The following is a 6,506-nucleotide window of genomic DNA, read 5'->3' on the forward strand; positions in this document are numbered from 1 at the left end:
TAGTGGATAGGCGCAATCCACTGCTGCTTCAGTTGTGTGAGGATAGATCAGGTACTGCAGTCTACAGAGATTCCACGTCTCAGAGCTCGTCCTATTGTTTTGGGTTATTGCCAGATCTCTGTATGTGCGCTGATTACTGCACGCTGTGTTGCCTGATTGCCAGCCATAACAGACGTCCTCCAGTGTGCTGTCAGGATGGATTCCTGGAAATACAATTACCGGTAGGTCTAATTACCGTTTTTTCACAAACCGACGTATTTCGACGTGAGGAGAAAGATGGAAATGTGAAAGAGGCCTAAGCTGAGCACAGAAACCAGGCATCGGGAGCCCGAGGCTGTGTGGAACTGCAAGTCCCACAGCAGAACTGGAGGGCAATAAGCTAAAAGTGACTGACCCTCAATAAACCTGAGGTACAGCAGCATTTCAGAGCTGGCAAAAGGGATTTCCACCTGTCTTCAGGCTGCCTGGACCCTGAGGACACCTGTTGCCGGTACCCTGGACTGAGGCTGACTACAACATCAGTAAACCAGGTAAAGATTGCAACCCCGTGTCCTCCATTTATTTGCCAGCATCCGCCACACCATCCTTGCCATACACCTTCGCAGCCCTGGGGACCCTGCTTCACCTGTGGGAAGCGTCACCATCATCTGCTGCAGTAACATTGCACCAGAGGACCCCTTTAAGCAACGTCGGTCACCTCTGACGAGAACCACAGGTGACGTCACGATTACAAACTTTATTACAACTCCCTTAAACGACATTACCCTTTTACTTGAGTGTCCAGGGCCACAGACCGGGTCGCTGCCACCGTGACCACCCTTTTAATTGCGACCGGACCCCACTGTCATGGTGGGCGACTCACAGGCAGTGTATTTATGGCAATACAGGGTGCCGGCGGGTGCATCATTAGCCGACTGTGCATCTGAGGATGCACATCCAGATGAAATTGGCACCATTCTCCAGCATGTGCCCAGTCGTACCCTCTAGTGATGAGTGAATATACTCGTTACTCGAGATTTCCCGAGCACGCTCGGGTGACCTCCGAGTATTTTTTAGTACTTAGAAATTTAGTTTTTATTTCCGCAGCTGAATGATTTAAATCTGTTAGCCAGCATAAGTACATATGGGGGTTGCCTGGTTGCTAGGGAATCCCCACATGTAATCAAGCTGGCTAATAGCTGTAAATCATTCAGCTGCGGCGATGAAAACTAAATCTCCGAGCACTAAAAAATACTCGGAGGGTGCTCGGGAAATCTCGAGTAACGAGTATATTTGCTCATCACTAGTACCCCCTGTCTGTGTGCTCGTTCGCTTACTGGGCAGATGCTGCATACCGTTTACATGCACCAGTCTGGTCCTTGAATCAGGCCAATGTAGGGCATGCTGTGTTTTTGTTATCACGAACACCGTTGGTCTAGGTGGAAAATCAGTCGTGTGCAAATAATGCGTGCACCACAGACCGCACGCACACATCCATATAACAAGCGGGATCCGATAATACCCTTCTATGTACTAAGTAATCTAAATAATTTTGCAGGTTTTATATAGTCAATATCTGCTAGAATTAGTCGCTCTTAGTGAATTACTAAATTACTTACTGAATTACTTAATTACTTCTTACTGAATTAGTCAGTATTATATTCCTTTGGGGTATTTCTCTGAGGTAAGTCAGGCTTGTATTTCTATCTTCAGGCTAGTCAGCTCCTCAGGCAGTGCCGAGTTGCATAGGTAGTGGATAGGCGCAATCCACTGCTGCTTCAATTGTGTGAGGATAGATCAGGTACTGCAGTCTACAGAGATTCCACGTCTCAGAGCTCGTCCTATTGTTTTGGGTTATTGCCAGATCTCTGTATGTGCGCTGATTACTGCACGCTGTGTTGCCTGATTGCCAGCCATAACAGTACAAGGAGCCCTTCAATGATTTCCAATAGAGGGAAAAAAGAAATCCTGACATCATTTTTTTTTCTTAGCTCTGTCTTCAGTCTTTTTTTTCCCCTAGACATTAGAGTGCTTCAGGACACAGCTGTGGACATGGATATTCAGGTTCTGTGCTCCTCAATGGATAATCTCGTTGTAAATGTACAAAAGATTCAAGATACTATTGATCAGAAATCGATGCTAGAACCAAGAATTCCGATTCCTGATTTGTTTTTTGGTGATAGAACTAAGTTCCTGAGCTTCAGAAATAATTGTAAGCTATTTTTGGCCTTGAAACCTCATTCTTCTGGTAATCCTATTCAACAGGTTTTGATTATTATTTCTTTTTTGCGCGGCGACCCACAGGACTGGGCGTTTTCTCTTGCACCAGGAGATTCTGCATTGAGTAATGTTGATGCATTTTTCCAGGCGCTGGGATTGCTTTACGATGAGCCTAATTCAGTGGATCAAGCTGAGAAAAATCTGCTGGCTTTATGCCAGGGTCAGGATGATGTAGAAGTATATTGTCAGAAATTTAGAAAATGGTCAGTACTCACTCTGTGGAATGAATCTGCACTAGCGGCTTTGTTCAGAAAGGGTCTCTCTGAAGCTCTTAAGGATGTAATGGTGGGATTTCCTATGCCTGCTGGTTTGAATGAGTCTATGTCCTTGGCCATTCAGATCGGTCGTCGCTTGCGCGAGCGTAAATCTGTGTACCATCTGGCGGTATTGTCTGAGAGTAAGCCTGAGCCTATGCAGTGCGACAGGACTATGACTAAAGTAGAACGGCACGAACACAGACGTCTGAACAGACTGTGTTTCTATTGTGGTGATTCTACTCATGCTATTTCTAATTGTCCTAAACGCACTAGGCGGTTCGATAGCTCTGCCGTTATTGGTACTGTACAGTCCAAATTCCTTTTGTCCATTACCTTAATGTGCTCTTTGTCATCATATTCTGTCATGGCGTTTGTGGATTCAGGCGCTGCCCTGAATCTGATGGATTTGGATTATGCTAAACGTTGTGGATTTTTCTTGGAGCCTTTGCGGTGTCCTATTCCGTTGAGAGGAATTGATGCTACACCTTTGGCCAAGAATAAGCCTCAGTACTGGGCCCAGCTGACCATGTGCATGGCTCCTGCACATCAGGAAGTTATTCGCTTTTTGGTACTGCATAATTTGCATGATGTGGTCGTGTTGGGGTTGCCATGGCTACAAACCCATAATCCAGTATTGGATTGGAACTCTATGTCGGTAACCAGCTGGGGTTGTCAGGGAGTACATGGTGATGTTCCATTTTTGTCTATTTCGTCATCCATTCCTTCTGACATCCCAGAGTTCTTGTCGGACTTTCAGGATGTATTTGAAGAGTCCAAGTCTGATGCCCTACCTCCGCATAGGAATTGTGATTGTGCTATCGATTTGATTCCTGGTAGTAAATTCCCTAAGGGTCGTTTATTTAATTTGTCCGTACCTGAACACACCGCTATGCGCAGTTATGTGAAGGAGTCCCTGGAGAAGGGACATATTCGCCCATCGTCGTCACCATTGGGAGCAGGGTTCTTTTTTGTAGCCAAGAAGGATGGTTCGCTAAGACCGTGTATTGATTACCGCCTTCTTAATAAGATCACTGTTAAGTTTCAGTATCCCTTGCCATTGATTTCTGACTTGTTTGCTCGGATTAAGGGGGCTAGTTGGTTTACTAAGATTGATCTTCGTGGTGCGTATAATCTGGTGAGAATCAGGCAGGGAGATGAATGGAAAACGGCATTTAATACGCCCGAGGGTCATTTTGAGTATCTGGTGATGCCGTTCGGACTTGCCAATGCTCCATCTGTTTTTCAGTCTTTTATGCATGACCTTTTCCGTGAGTATCTGGATAAATTCTTGATTGTTTACTTGGATGACATTTTGATCTTCTCAGATGATTGGGAGTCTCATGTGAAGCAAGTCAGAATGGTTTTCCAGGTACTGCGTGCTAATTCCTTGTTCGTGAAGGGATCAAAGTGTCTCTTCGGTGTGCAGAAAGTTTCATTTTTGGGGTTCATCTTTTCCCCTTCTACTATCGAGATGGATCCGGTTAAGGTTCAGGCCATCCAGGATTGGACTCAGCCGACATCTCTAAAAAGTTTGCAGAAATTCCTGGGCTTTGCTAATTTTTATCGTCGCTTCATCTGTAATTTTTCTAGCATTGCCAGACCATTGACCGATTTGACCAAGAAGGGTGCTGATTTGGTTAATTGGTCTTCTGCTGCCGTGGAAGCTTTTCAGGAGTTGAAGCGTCGTTTTTGCTGTGCCCCTGTGTTGTGTCAACCTGATGTTTCTCTTCCGTTCCAGGTCGAGGTTGATGCTTCTGAGATTGGTGCAGGGGCGGTTTTGTCACAGAGAGGTTCTGGTTGCTCAGTGTTGAAACCATGTGCTTTCTTTTCCAGGAAATTTTCTGCTGCTGAGCGTAATTATGATGTGGGCAACCGAGAGTTGCTGGCCATGAAGTGGGCATTCGAGGAGTGGCGTCATTGGCTTGAGGGTGCTAAGCATCGCGTGGTGGTTTTGACTGATCATAAGAACCTTACTTATCTTGAGTCTGCCAAGCGCTTGAATCCTAGACAGGCCCGTTGGTCGTTATTTTTTGCTCGTTTTGATTTTGTGATTTCATACCTTCCGGGCTCTAAAAATGTGAAGGCGGATGCTCTGTCTAGGAGTTTTGTGCCCGACTCTCCGGGGTTATCTGAGCCGGCGAGTATCCTCAAGGAAGGAGTCATTGTGTCTGCCATCTCCCCTGATTTGCGGAGAGTGTTGCAGAAATTTCAGGCTAATAAACCTGATCGTTGTCCGGCCGAGAAACTGTTCGTCCCTGATAGGTGGACTAGTAAAGTTATCTCTGAACTTCATTGTTCGGTGCTGGCCGGTCATCCAGGAATCTTTGGTACCAGGGAGTTGGTTGCTAGATCCTTCTGGTGGCCATCTCTGTCACGGGATGTGCGTGCTTTTGTGCAGTCCTGTGGAATTTGTGCTAGGGCTAAGCCCTGCTGTTCACGTGCCAGTGGGTTGCTTTTGCCCTTGCCGGTCCCGAAGAGGCCTTGGACACATATTTCGATGGATTTCATTTCTGACCTTCCCGTTTCTCAAAAAATGTCTGTCATTTGGGTGGTCTGTGATCGCTTTTCTAAAATGGTCCATCTGGTGCCCTTGGTTAAATTGCCTTCCTCCTCTGATTTGGTGCCTTTGTTCTTCCAGCATGTGGTTCGTTTACATGGCATTCCTGAGAATATTGTTTCTGACAGAGGTTCCCAGTTTGTCTCGAGGTTCTGGCGAGCCTTTTGTGGTAGGATGGGCATTGACCTATCTTTTTCCTCGGCCTTCCATCCTCAGACTAATGGCCAGACCGAACGAACCAATCAGACCTTGGAAACATATCTGAGATGTTTTGTTTCCGCTGACCAGGATGATTGGGTGTCATTTTTGCCGTTGGCTGAGTTCGCCCTTAATAATCGGGCCAGCTCGGCTACCTTGGTCTCTCCATTTTTCTGCAATTCTGGGTTCCATCCTCGTTTCTCTTCAGGACAGGTTGAGTCTTCGGACTGTCCTGGTGTGGATTATGTGGTGGACAGGTTGCAGCAGATCTGGACTCAGGTAGTGGACAATTTGACCTTGTCCCAGGAGAAGGCTCAGCTTTTCGCTAATCGCAGACGCCGTGTGGGACCCCGACTTCGTGTTGGGGATCTGGTTTGGTTATCTTCTCGTCATATACCTATGAAGGTTTCCTCTCCTAAATTTAAACCTCGTTTTATTGGTCCGTATAGGATTTCTGAGATTCTCAATCCGGTGTCTTTTCGTCTGACCCTCCCAGACTCCTTTTCCATACATAATGTATTCCATAGGTCGTTGTTGAGGAGATACGTGGCACCTATGGTTCCATCTGTGGAGCCTCCTGCCCCTGTTTTGGTGGAGGGGGAATTGGAGTATATTGTGGAGAAGATTTTGGATTCTCGTGTCTCTAGACGGAAACTCCAGTATCTGGTCAAATGGAAGGGTTATGCTCAGGAAGATAATTCCTGGGTTTTTGCCTCTGATGTCCATGCCCCAGATCTTGTTCGTGCCTTTCATGTGGCTCATCCTGGTCGGCCTGGGGGTTCTGGTGAGGGTTCGGTGACCCCTCCTCAAGGGGGGGGTACTGTTGTGAATTCTGTGGCTGAGTTCACTTCTGTGGTCACAAGTGGTATTGCAGTCTCTGGGCTTCCTCCCTCAGGTGTTTTGGTGAGCTCGTTGGCTGCCTTGCTATTTAGCTCCACCTGAGTCTGTCTTCCTTGCTCCTTGTCAATGTTCCAGTGTTGGATCTGAGCTACTGCATCTTTCCTTGGGCCTGCTGCTCTGCTAGATAAGTGCTTCTAGTTTGTTTTCTGTTTTTTCTGTCCAGCTTGCTATTAACTTTTGCTGGAAGCTCTGAGAAGCAAAGGGGTGCACCGCCGTGCTGTTAGTTCGGCACGGTGGGTCTTTTTGCCCCTTTGCGTGGTTTTCGTTTTAGGGTTTTTTGTAGACTGCATAGTTCTCTTTGCTATCCTCGCTCTGTCTAGAATATCGGGCCTCAC

The sequence above is a fragment of the Ranitomeya imitator genome, chromosome 3 (assembly GCF_032444005.1).
Source record: "Ranitomeya imitator isolate aRanImi1 chromosome 3, aRanImi1.pri, whole genome shotgun sequence".
Lineage (NCBI taxonomy): Eukaryota > Metazoa > Chordata > Amphibia > Anura > Dendrobatidae > Ranitomeya > Ranitomeya imitator.